Raw genomic sequence first — 12,101 nt, 5'->3', positions numbered from 1 at the left:
CTATGTAAACACTATGTCTCTACATGGCAATTACTGCAGGCCAGGTTTTGCTCCCCCTATTCATACTGAGTGCTGCCACCAGGTGAACTGGCCCCCACCTTGTACCACAGCTACTATTTGGAAACTGTGTACTGAGTATGAGTAAAGGTGACAGCCTCGTGTAATTAAATGGTCAGTGAGCAATTACTATGTTAGTAAGCATAATGAAGCACTGCAAAAGGATCTGTAAGCAGATGACCAAACATATTTAAATACTGCATTATTAGAGTCAACCTGTCCTGCTTCCATTGTCAATAAAAAGATTTCCTCGCACCATTTTTTTGTTCCGTTTCTATTCCCCTTTTAAACACTCCTTGGGTTAAAGAGCAGAACCATAACAAAACCACGGAAGCCAAAGGTGCATGAGAAGGGGTACATTGATCTCTTCACAGCTCTGCTGAGCAGGTATGCTGGTAGAGTCTTCTCTGAGCCCAAGCCAGGCCTGTGCCAGGAGCTGGAGGAGCACTAGCCAGCAGAGGTGGGTGGCATGCAAAATTTTGAATTCCAGACTGATTTCTGAAAGCTTTTCCAACTGCTATGTGTCTTGGTTACCCAGACACAAGATCAGAATATGTTTATTTTCTCTTTTGTCTGGGATGCTGTGAGAGTGAAAACCATTGCTTAAACATCAAGCAGTGAGGACCTGCAGGGACAAGGACGCCATCCATAGAAAGATTTTTCCTCCTCCTCAGTGAGCCTTGTATATATTCCTTTGAGCTTTTCAACACTTGTGTAAATACTGTGCCTCTGTTTTTATTTGACTGCATTTGAGGATCTCAAAGCACTGTAAGAACTCTAATGATCTTGGTGATACTGTTCCTGCTCTTGTTAAAATCAATAGCAACACACCCTTTGATATTAGTAGCAACACAGTCATGCCACAGGCTCTATAATATGTTGAGGAGGAAGGTATATATCTCATGTTTTTTCCAGTCAAAATAATAACATATTTTTCCTTAGGAGCAACAGGAATGGAGAAGCTTCTTGGAGATTGATTATTTTGCTACCAAAGCAAGAAGAATTGTACCTCTTGATAACAGTGGTATGCCTGAATCACCAACCTCTACTCCCTGTGCTGGGGTATGCAACAGTGGTCAGTTGTCACAGAAGATAAAATGAAGAACCAATAAGCCAAAAATTTTTTAGTATAGAACTGAGACATTATGGTGTCTAATTGACAAACTGTCTTAAAAGGTGTTCGTGTTTTCTGAAGCATTCTGTCACAGGACTGTTGTCAGGCTTATTATACATGTGACCCACCAGCATCTAATTGGTATCCCAATATCTTTAAGCTGTGACCTAGAAAGAAAGAGCGGAGCAGAAGAATGCAGTAAAAAAAAAATCTTGTCCTGGTCCTAGAGTGGTAGGGCAAATGCCTGTTCCTGTACTGTACATGCATAAACAGCTCTTTCTCAGCTGCGATTTAATGTTGCTATACCTTTGATTGCAATTACATTGAATCACATTGCAACAAATCTTTGTAATGCCAATCCCATCTTTCCACCTCATTGACAGCTCTGGAGATGCATCTGAAATTCATAGTAGCCTCATAGCCTATGGCAAGAGAAATCCATGCTGCTAAAATTTTATTTTAGAATTCAAGCTGGTTTCTCTCAGCCTAGGATGCTCTGGTTTTAATCTTTTGCTGCCTAGCACAGTGTATCAAAATAACCAGCCAATATTGTTAAACTGTCAGGGGTCCTCACTGCCGCTGAATTTTACCAGTATAAATAAATATTGCAACTTAAGGAAAAAAAGCATCCCTATGGACAGATTTTTTAACATTAATAGAATTAAGAGGAGAGTGAAATTGTGTATAAACTTCAACTTGATAACAGCCTTCTCCTTTCCTTTTTCCTCTTTTTTCTTTTTTTTTTTTACAGAAAGAAAAGGCTTGAGTGGAATATTCAGGCTGATTTACTGCTCAGGCTGATAGGGACTCCAGGCTGGATCCCAAAATTTGAACACCGTTCAAAGGGAGAGATATTTAAAAATCCCAGAAAAAGAGATATTTCCAAATTAATGGCATTGCCCAAATGCCTTGGCTCCTTGCACCCCACCAGGAAGGTTTATTATTTTCTGGTAAAATGTTGCTTGAATGGGGAGTGGTAGTCAGTGATGCGTCAGTGCTGCTCTTTGAAGACATTAAAAAGCTGAATGCACAACAAAGAACAGATGTTCCAGCATGCTTTATTTATGCACCCATCAGCAATCTTCCAATGACCACAAAACACAAGCTTTTTTTTTTTTTTCTTTTTACTCCTCACAATATTATTTTCTGATCAACTCACACTCTATTTTTCCTCCAGCTGAAGTCTTACATGAATTTGGGGGGGGGGGTGTGTGTGTATGCACGCGTTTTGCGTGGGTGTGTGTGCCTGTGTGTGTGCCTGTGCCTGTGCATGAGCGTGTGTGTGTTCTTGAAAGTCTGCTTCCATCAAAAGCAGCCTTCTATTGAACTGTCGAACAGGTGTGGATTCTGCAATTAGATCACATTTCAGAGAGAGAGAGACACTGAGGGTAATAATGGCGGTGAATTCTTCATAGTCAGATGCAGCACCATAGCGACCAGTAACAATGAAGAATAATAGGTATTAGTATTAGGGTGATTATTTTTAGTTTATAGAATCATTTGATTGAATACTGCCATAAGGCACCGTTAACGTGTGCACAGCGCTTGCCAGCTGTAGAGCAAACTTGTATTACTGGCACTTATCTGAAATTCTCATCTCTCCCCCACCCTCTCTGCTCACAATTGGAATGAAAGTAGCGATTAGGAAGTGAGATGTAATGCAGATTAAATGTTATGATGGACTAAGATCCTGATAGGTTATTAAAACTCACTTGCATTTGGTGTTTTAAAGGCATAGTGTTTGCATATTTTTCTACCGGTCTACATCTTTTGGAGATAAAACAAAGGGAACATTTTAAAAATCCACTCCTAACCAGGAGGCTTTTTAATAGTGAGTTTCCAAATTTATGACCTTCCTGTGTGTGCTTTACACCTGTGTGTTGTAAATATATATTAAGTATGGAGCAACTGTGTTACCAGTAACCATGGATCTGATTTAAACAGAGCTAAGGCCTCTGCACTGCAGTGGGCCAGATCCTCAGCTGATGTAACCTGGCATCTCTCCACCGAACTCAGAGGTGCTACATAAAGTTGTACCAACAGAGGATCTGCAGCAAGGGGAGAATGACAGCCTTAATTTGGAATTTCCCTGCATCTGTTGGTATAAATCAGAGGCCTAACATTATTGTCACATAATAGTCTGGTGTAGCAGAGGTGCTGTGAATTTTTAAACATAGAGAGAACTGTTGATCTATTGTTCCTCTCCCAGCCTCCTCCCTCTCTACTTTTGGCTGGCATTGTAAGGAAACAAGAATATTGCAGCGTTGGACAACATGGAAAATTCTGATCTCTATTCTTAATAGATCTTGATATAGATGATTTGTTTTCTCCTTAGGCACAGAACTCGGTTGTTTAGAGACCCTCAGAAGAAACATAGTTCTTCCTTTGATGTCACCTGACATCATAAATATGCCATTATTCCTTCTGCAATAATAATTGCTATTAACAACAGTAGTAGGAGTATTTTATAATATCAAAAAAGCATGCTCATGGCTTCATCAGAGAGGTGAATGTCATAATCCATTTCTTGTAGACTAAGTAAATAAAGACTAAGTCTCACTCAAAGATTTAGCATGCACTATGCAAATACCACATTCCAATTTCAGTTCTCTTTTGTTGATAATTAGAATTATTTAAAAAAAAACCATTAAATTTATTTTTTCAAAATGTCTTCAATGTTAGATGATGGTTGTTTTATTTGCATTTGAGCCAAGGGAACAAGAAGGGTGCTATTACTTTTTCCCTTGACGTTATGACAGTGTCTATGCAGATGTTGCAATACCAACTTTTCTGTATGATTCTGAATTGCAATCATACTGTGCATTTATTCATCTGATTGAATACTGCCACGAGGCACAGCTAACGTATGTTAGCAGTGCACAGTATGCATAGCCTAGTGCTCTTGCTTCACAAAAATGCCAGCAAATGCAACAGTGGGTACAAACCGAAACCACGCACTGAATTTTGGCAGAGCTTGGCGAAAAAACACCTCCAAAAGTTACATCCTGTGATGTAAATCTCAGTATGCCTTACACAAGTCACAAAAACAGCAACGGGAATCTGTAGCGTATGTATGCTCACATAGTGTGCACTGACACTGTCATAAAACCACTATTGAAAATAGTATTTCACATGTGTCTTAGTTTATTTCTGTATACAAACCATTCAGGTTTTTTTCTGTTAATATTTTCTCAGGTTTTTGTTTCAGTGTTTAGTTTGATGGTTTGGGAAGCACAGTGCTAACTCTGCTACATTTTTTTTTTCTTTATACTCCTCAAAAATATGCTATATTAATTTAATATGCTTTAAAATTTCAATGCTGATGAGGAGTTGCATGCCATTTTTTAGCCCAGTGAACAAAAGGCTTACTGAGTCACACATAGCCTATTCAAATAGGAAATGCAGATGCCTGCTAATTTATCTTCTCACATAAATTCCGTTTACCAATCCATACAAGAAATGCCCCCATGTCTTTGTAGTACTGCAACCAGAACGGATGCTGTCACTCAGGGGGGACATGTGACCATTAGTGCCACCACCTTGGGGAGCTCTTTAGCATACTGTCCTCCACTGCTGTAATTAAAACTAACAAGAGCAGTCTACAAAGGAAAATAAGAAAATGCAGAGAGAAACCTGCATATTACAGCTTGCAGCAAGCTGGAGAAAAAAAGTTGGGGAAACATTCCTATGCATTCCCAATATGCAGAGGAAAGCCAGATTTCTACAGAGGTTACCAGTGAGGAGAAAAATAAATACATGGACAAGACAGACCACTCACTACATAGGAAGATTATTCCTAAACTATTAGTTTAAGAACACATTGGTTAGAGAAAAATACTCAATTCTTAAAGGAAAAGGAGAGGAGTGCTTCTGCACTGGGAGGAATAAATAGAATCAAAATTCCAATTTTTCTTCCCTTATGTCAAAAGGGGATGCTAAAGAAGAAATTAGATATTAGAACTGGGGTGGGGCACTTTCCCCTGGGAACAGTTTAGCCACCAAATACACAGTTTGAGGTTGACCACAGCTACCCACATATTTATTTTAAATTCAATGAATAGTTTCAGTTATAGACAGACTCAAAAATAGAAGATGAGGTAAAAGTTCTTCAGATATACTGTTTTAAAAGATATACTGTTTTAAAAAGCAATATTGTGCAGTTCTGCTTGGAACATATTGCTTTGAAATTTAGTAAATGGTAGTTCTAATGGATCAAAAATGCACAAAATAAAGGGAAATTTGTCTTGGAATAAAATGAAGTGATTTTTATTTTACAATTCATACTTAACAAAGGGAGAACACGTCTGCATCTGGTCAACTGGAAATAGATCTTTACTCCTGGTTTTGCAACTCAGCCTCTGAATCAAAACTCAATACTTTGGTTATGGTTTGACTTAAAACCACATGCTAGATGCAGCAAATAGACTTTCAGAAATGCCCAGCTCCCAGATCTCTGATCAAGTGGTTATGTCTTCCCCTTTGAAAGCAAAGGATGGATGCAAGAGTTGATGGGCATGGGAAGACAAGTGGCTGCTTGTGTTTGCCCAGTTTAAGAAAAGTCCCAATTCCACTGCCATGATGAGGAAGATCTGCAAGGTTGGAAAGCAGCAATGCAGCAACAAGCTTCTGAAAGCTACAGTTCTGCTTAGCTATATCTTCCATTTCCACCCTATTCTGTCAAAACGCCTTTGGGATTTGGCAGGGGCACAGTGGCTGTGGGATTAGCAGGGAGCGCCTTTCAGAAATGGTGTTTTATATAGAACAGGTGATATTTCTCCCCTAGTGACAGGACACCTAACCCCCATATCTTCTTGTAGACCTAGTTCTCACAGTGGTTTTCCACCACAATCTGACATATAACAGCAGATGGATAAGTCTGTAAAGACTTCACATGGAGGAAATGGAATCACTTGAAGGATGAATGACTTATGACAGGCACTTAAGGTCTCGGCTGATTTAAAGAAACTTGTCATAAGCCAGATCCCTGAGAACCACTGGGCTGTCATCACTGTCATCATGGTCAAGAGAGTGCTGGGCTTTCAGCACTCTCTAGATCCAACGTGTATATGTTTGGGCAGAGACATATATTTATATAGCACAGGCTAGAAGGAAGGCAGCTGAACAACAGCATCCCTTCAGTACCAATGCCTTGTATCAATGTCCAGAGCTCAATAACAGCACAAAAATGCAATTGGTGGTGGTGATGGAGAAACAACATGGGGAGGAAGAGAGGGAAGGAGGTGGCTAATGAAAGATCAGCAGATCTCATGAGATGTGTGTTTTCAGCATTACACCATCCTCAACACCAGTTTAGAGTATCTGGATGGGATTATGGAGCCAGACCTCACTGCAGAGGGTCCCTGAGGAATATGGGGAAAAAGGAGAAATGTGTGGGGAGCACACTACGGCACAGACCACTGGAGTTTCACCTCTTCAGCTCTTTCTACTATATTTTAAAATAATGCCTTTAAAGAAATAAGCAGAAAGGGTCTCATAATCCTAGAAATAAATGTATTTTTAAATTGTTTCACTTTTTTTTTTATGAAAATGTATGAAAGTAGAAAAAAGAGGCTGCCATGATGTTTTTTCTTGATGGAAAATAGCATTGTTTGATAAGCCTCATTGCTTTGCTGGTGCTTAGAAAATTAATTCCTTCTAACTCACAGATGAGTTGACCTTTGGCTGAACCAGTCTGCTGTCATTTTGGGACTCCATTTTTCATTTATTTCAGGATAAATTCTACCATCTTTGCTTCTGATACAGAGTGCGTTACGTCTCATGATGTCCCATCAAAAATATGCTACTTAATATGAGTAACTGGACTTCCTAGTTGCTATTTTGAGAAAACACTGCTTTAATTGCTAAGCACTTTCTCATTATAAAACAGATCTGGATACTGGTGTCTACAGACATGTTTGCACTTCATCTACTACCTCTCAAAATAACTTGATGCAAAAATGGGTCACAGCAGTGGAGACATATATCTACTTTTTTGCTACATACAACATTATTTTGCTCCTACTCGGGTAAAACATGTGTGTGCAGGAGGCACCAAAGGGAGCAGAAACATGGGAGAGTAATGGAAGTAAGAAAACATGGTGAAAACAATGTCAAAAGAAAATGATGATGACATCCACCACTGTAAGAAGAATATGCTGTGAAGTCAGATAAAAGAGTTTGCCTGTTTGAAGTCAGAGGTGTTGAGTAAATTTACTTAATATGAGCGTGAGATGGAGCAGCAGTAAAATACTTGATAAACAGACAATACAAGCCACCTGGCACTTTAAAATCCTCTTATAATTACGTTTATTTCACACTAATAATAAAATATGTAGAAATGATCTATATTATTTAGGCTTCTGATGTATCATTTGCAAAATCATGTAATACCCAAAAAGCTCTGCCGTCACCATGTCATTTGAGAAGCAGCTTTTAGCATCGCCACACATTGTTCTCACAGCTCGCATTATTAATGTGATCATCCTCTAACAGCTGTCTCATGAATCAACACAACCTGACTCCCTGGCAATAAAAGTGGTAATCCCGACCTGTCACCATTTCACCATCACCACCACAAATTTGGATACCATGTGCACGGCTGCTGTGCTGTGCAGTCTGGTGTAGGGTGCATGTACACCATGTTTGTGATGGAAGAAAAGTTTGAATCAGTAAATCCATTCCAAGGAGACAACAAGGAGGGGATTGCCACAAATGTATGTGAATTCACATATAATGCTCCCCATCACACTAATTTCCTGTACCTGACCACAAAAGTCAAATACCTACCAGTGTAGTAGAAAAAGGAGGCCTGTGGGCTCTATGCAATAGATCCAGTCTGACACAAAAGCACACGTTCTTTTTATTAGCAAAAACTAAACTTAAATCCTCCTAAGGATGCAGAAATTTAGCTCTGGTTGCTATTTCCAAAATGCAGTTGCTGGACTCCACAAAAATCTGAATTTTACAAATCTTTTTTATCTGGAAATGATGAGATACTCAGTGGAGAAAAAAAAGAAAATGGAGAAACTTAAGAATTTCTTAGAGTCAGTGGAGAGGTCCTGAGGCAATAAGATTTTTTATTTTTTAAATTTGGATGGAGAAAATATGTAAACTTTTTTTTTTCTCACTGAGAGACAATGTGAGTTCTGGGAAAGCAAAAACTCCAGTTCAAAAATACTCACAAATTCTGAAGGTACTTGGGATGAAGATTTTGCTATCTATCCCTAGGACAGAGTATCCTTTATGTCAACTGATGTTGGTTTATTTTATTTCCATACTCAGTTCTCTGTCACTTACAGAATGAAATAGTAGGTCATCCATATCAAGATTTGAAATTTTATTTATTCAGGAGCAGTTAGGTTTTATGATTTAAGGCTCTTAATGGGTGCTGGAAATTTTTGCAGAAGAAAGATGATTGATGAGCTGTAAGGAAATGTATTGCTTTATAGGCAATTTAGATTTTTTGTGGAAAAGGATCCAAATAATTAATATAATCCCCTACATGTAAAAATGGGGTTTGAAGTCAAGATATATGATACCCTGAGGTGTACAAACCTGAATACAGTGACAGCTTTGTTCATAAAAATACCCAAGCCAAGCTATTTTTACTGCATGAACAGTACCCCAAAAGTACCCAGCCCCAGAGAGACACCTTTTTTTAGAAAACAAACAGTGGTGTTTGTTCAACTCTGTCGTAAAAAGAAAGGAAAGAAGAGCAATGAAAGAAAAATGAGAAGACAATGGGCTTTCCCTGTCTCATATTACATACTCTGTCTTCCTTTCCTCCCCCCCCAGCCAGCTAAAGCAACTGGCAGGTGCAGTATTGCTCTGCAGATGGACCAGGAGTGGCACACACACAGTTATACATGCCTGGCACACTTGTATTTCCTGCTTTATATCACATGCCAACTAGCCAGGCAGTAGCCAGATTTGAGAGGACATCCCCAACAGTTGTTGTGCATGGAGAGGAACCAGTCTACTGGCAGTGCACTATTAACACTTCTCCAAAAATAGACTGTGCACTTAAGCCAGGGCCATAATTCTCATTTTCCCCCATTTTTTCACTGTCATACTTTCTTTGTCTTCCCTTCTTTGTCATAACTACAGTGGATATCTTTTAGATGGGACAAGTCAGGACAGGTGATTCTACAGCCCTGGATTCCTTGAAACTTTATACACATTTCTTACTGTTCTCCCAGTCCCTTGTCTCCCAGTCCTAAATCAGCTCTTTTTAGTTTGGGAGTGGGGGAGAATAAAGGTAGAAGGGGAGGCCTAAATTTGCTCATAAACTGCCTCACAGATCACATTTATAGAAGATTTTTGGCATCTAAAGATGCAACTAATTATTTGGTAGGATTTACAAAATCATAGATTGAGACTGAATCAGACAGATTTACAAAATCATTGTTTCTAGGAACCTAAGTATTTTGTTAAATCTGGTCTTGTACATTTACTGATGTGCCTATTTTGTTTGAAATCTCATCCAAAACTCTCCTTAATTTCTTCCATTTCAAGGGTGGTAAAACTGCTGCTGTGTGCATCTGTGAAAATATTGTGGACTAGGTTGTGATAACAAAGGCACTGGAAAACCAATGTCACCATCTCCCTGCTAAGTTCTCCAGCCAGTGGAAGCCCTGAGCAGTGGAGAATCAGTGGACCAATTCTCACAGCCACTCCACTCCCCACAAAGGATGTAAACAAGAAGAAAGTATGTGAACCCAGCAGGGATGTTCACAAGCATCTTAAAGCAAACTCAAGTTCCCTTTATGTGGCACACAATATTTGAAAAAATGAGTTCTCTAGACAGAGAATATACCAAGGAAATATCCCACCAAAGCAGGCTTCAGCCAGTCTTAAGGCAGGAGAGATTCTGGTCAAAATACTTACAATTACAATTAAAAATTAAAAAAAAAAAAATTAAAAACCCTCAAGAAGTTCGAACACAGCAATAAAAAAGAGGAAAACAACTACAAAGTTGGGTTCCCTTAAATCCTGACATTTATCACACTGTGGGATTTACTTTTACTGCAGTATTTAAAGGATTTCCTACTCTTAGACTTGGGAATACTGCAAATAGCACAGTAAATATAACTACTACGAGCAGTAAATGTCAAGATTTTAATGGTGCCTACTGTATGCCAGTTGGTTAGAGTCACCCATATGTGTCAATATGTGAGATCTGATTCTGCCCTCAGTTATGTCTGTGTAAAACAGGAGTAAGGGCACTTAATTCAGGTGAGTTACCATCACACAAAACCTATGTGAAATTAGAATCCAGGTCTGTATGCAAAATCTTGTTTGGAAGAAAAGCATTGTTCTAAATCAGTTCTTTCCACAAAAAAAAAAAAAAAAAAAGAAATCCTTGTTGAAATTGAAGTACTGAGATAGGACATGAAGACCCAACACAGTTCCCATTGCAGGAGTGCTAGTCATGTGGGCAGAGATTGGCCATCACTTGTTATGCATTTATGTTTCTTGTAGATATGAAATCCATGAGGGCAGAGCCGATACTCCTTCTGTCAGAATAAGACCCCATGTCTACACATTATTAATTAGGGTATTAGACAAAAATAAATTAACTTCTCTGTATCCAGAGACTTTTAGTCCCTCCTTTTCCTTGAGTCTTGCAATACTCCAAACAGCATTCTTGTGCTTTAGAGAAGCTTTCTTTCCATAAAGCAGCATAAAGCCATGGAGGATACTGCAATAATGTGGAAACAGGTGCCACAAGCTCTGGCTCCAGTTGTGAAAAAAAGTGTGCTTAACTGTGCTTAACAGACCAAAACCTTACTGAATGACAGCTCTGTGAAGGCAAAGAATCTTCTTTTATATCAAAAGAGCTTTTTTAAAACACATCCTCTGAGGCCAACAATAAAGACAAGCCCCTTGCAGTTGACACTGGCAGAGTTGCCATGCAAAGCCACCAGCCCCTTCCTGCAGTCCCACACATTCTTATGTCCTGCTGCCTCTCAGGCCAGCAGCCAGCTGCACCCAGTCCCTGCGAGGCTTCCTTGAGAAAATTCACCACAACAAGTCACAATAGGTAACAACATAGAAAATCATTTTGAAGTATCTTAAACTTTTAAAACATGATGTGGCTTTTTCAGAGGTATATTTCTTTCTGACATTAAAAATGAGGTGTTAGATGGAATCTTGAGATTTGATTCTGAGTAAAGGATTCCAAAGTTTTGGTACAGCTAACCACATTCTCTTAGACATACCCCACTTTTATTACCCAATAGAGGTTATTTCAGATCCTTCTATTTTCAGTCTGCCACACGCTAAGTACTCATCATTTTATGACACATAGTTACATGGACTAAGATAATGGTAATTATATCTCATACTTCAAAGCAATTACCCAGTGAGGTGAGGAAGGGCTCCTTCTTCCACATTCCACAATAGAGTATTTGCAGCATGGAGTTATTCACCTTTCTGAGATGCATTAGCTATTGGTCAGAGTCAGAAGCAAGATACCAGATTTAATGGATTAAAGGTCTGATCCATTATCACACATCTTATAATTATCCAGAAGCATAAGTCTTTACAGTAATTAATCAGTGAGAGATTAGTGAATATTCCCAGTGGGAAGATACCAAGTCTGAGAAATAAGTGTAGTTTGGTGATGTCCTTAATTAGATATTGACTCATTATCCAGAACGCTTGTGTTTTTGGACATGATGGTCATATGAAAAAAAAAGAGAAAAAAAATCCTATTTTCTTGTAGTCCTTAAAGAATATAAGGTAATTATTCCTGAAATTTACATATGAACTCTAGATACTCTGTGCTAGGGAATTCTGTTTTCAGCTTCTCTATAGGTATAGATGTATTCCTGTAGCTGCTCTAGATGCAGCCAAAAAAATGGAGGGGGTGGTTTGAACAAGGTTAAGCAGCTGTTCTGCCACTCTGACCCCCAGAGGAACTTCTCAC

The sequence above is a fragment of the Molothrus aeneus genome, chromosome 1 (assembly GCF_037042795.1).
Source record: "Molothrus aeneus isolate 106 chromosome 1, BPBGC_Maene_1.0, whole genome shotgun sequence".
Taxonomy (NCBI): domain Eukaryota; kingdom Metazoa; phylum Chordata; class Aves; order Passeriformes; family Icteridae; genus Molothrus; species Molothrus aeneus.
The sequence above is the reverse complement of the archived record's forward strand: the minus strand, read 5'-3'. Positions refer to the sequence as shown.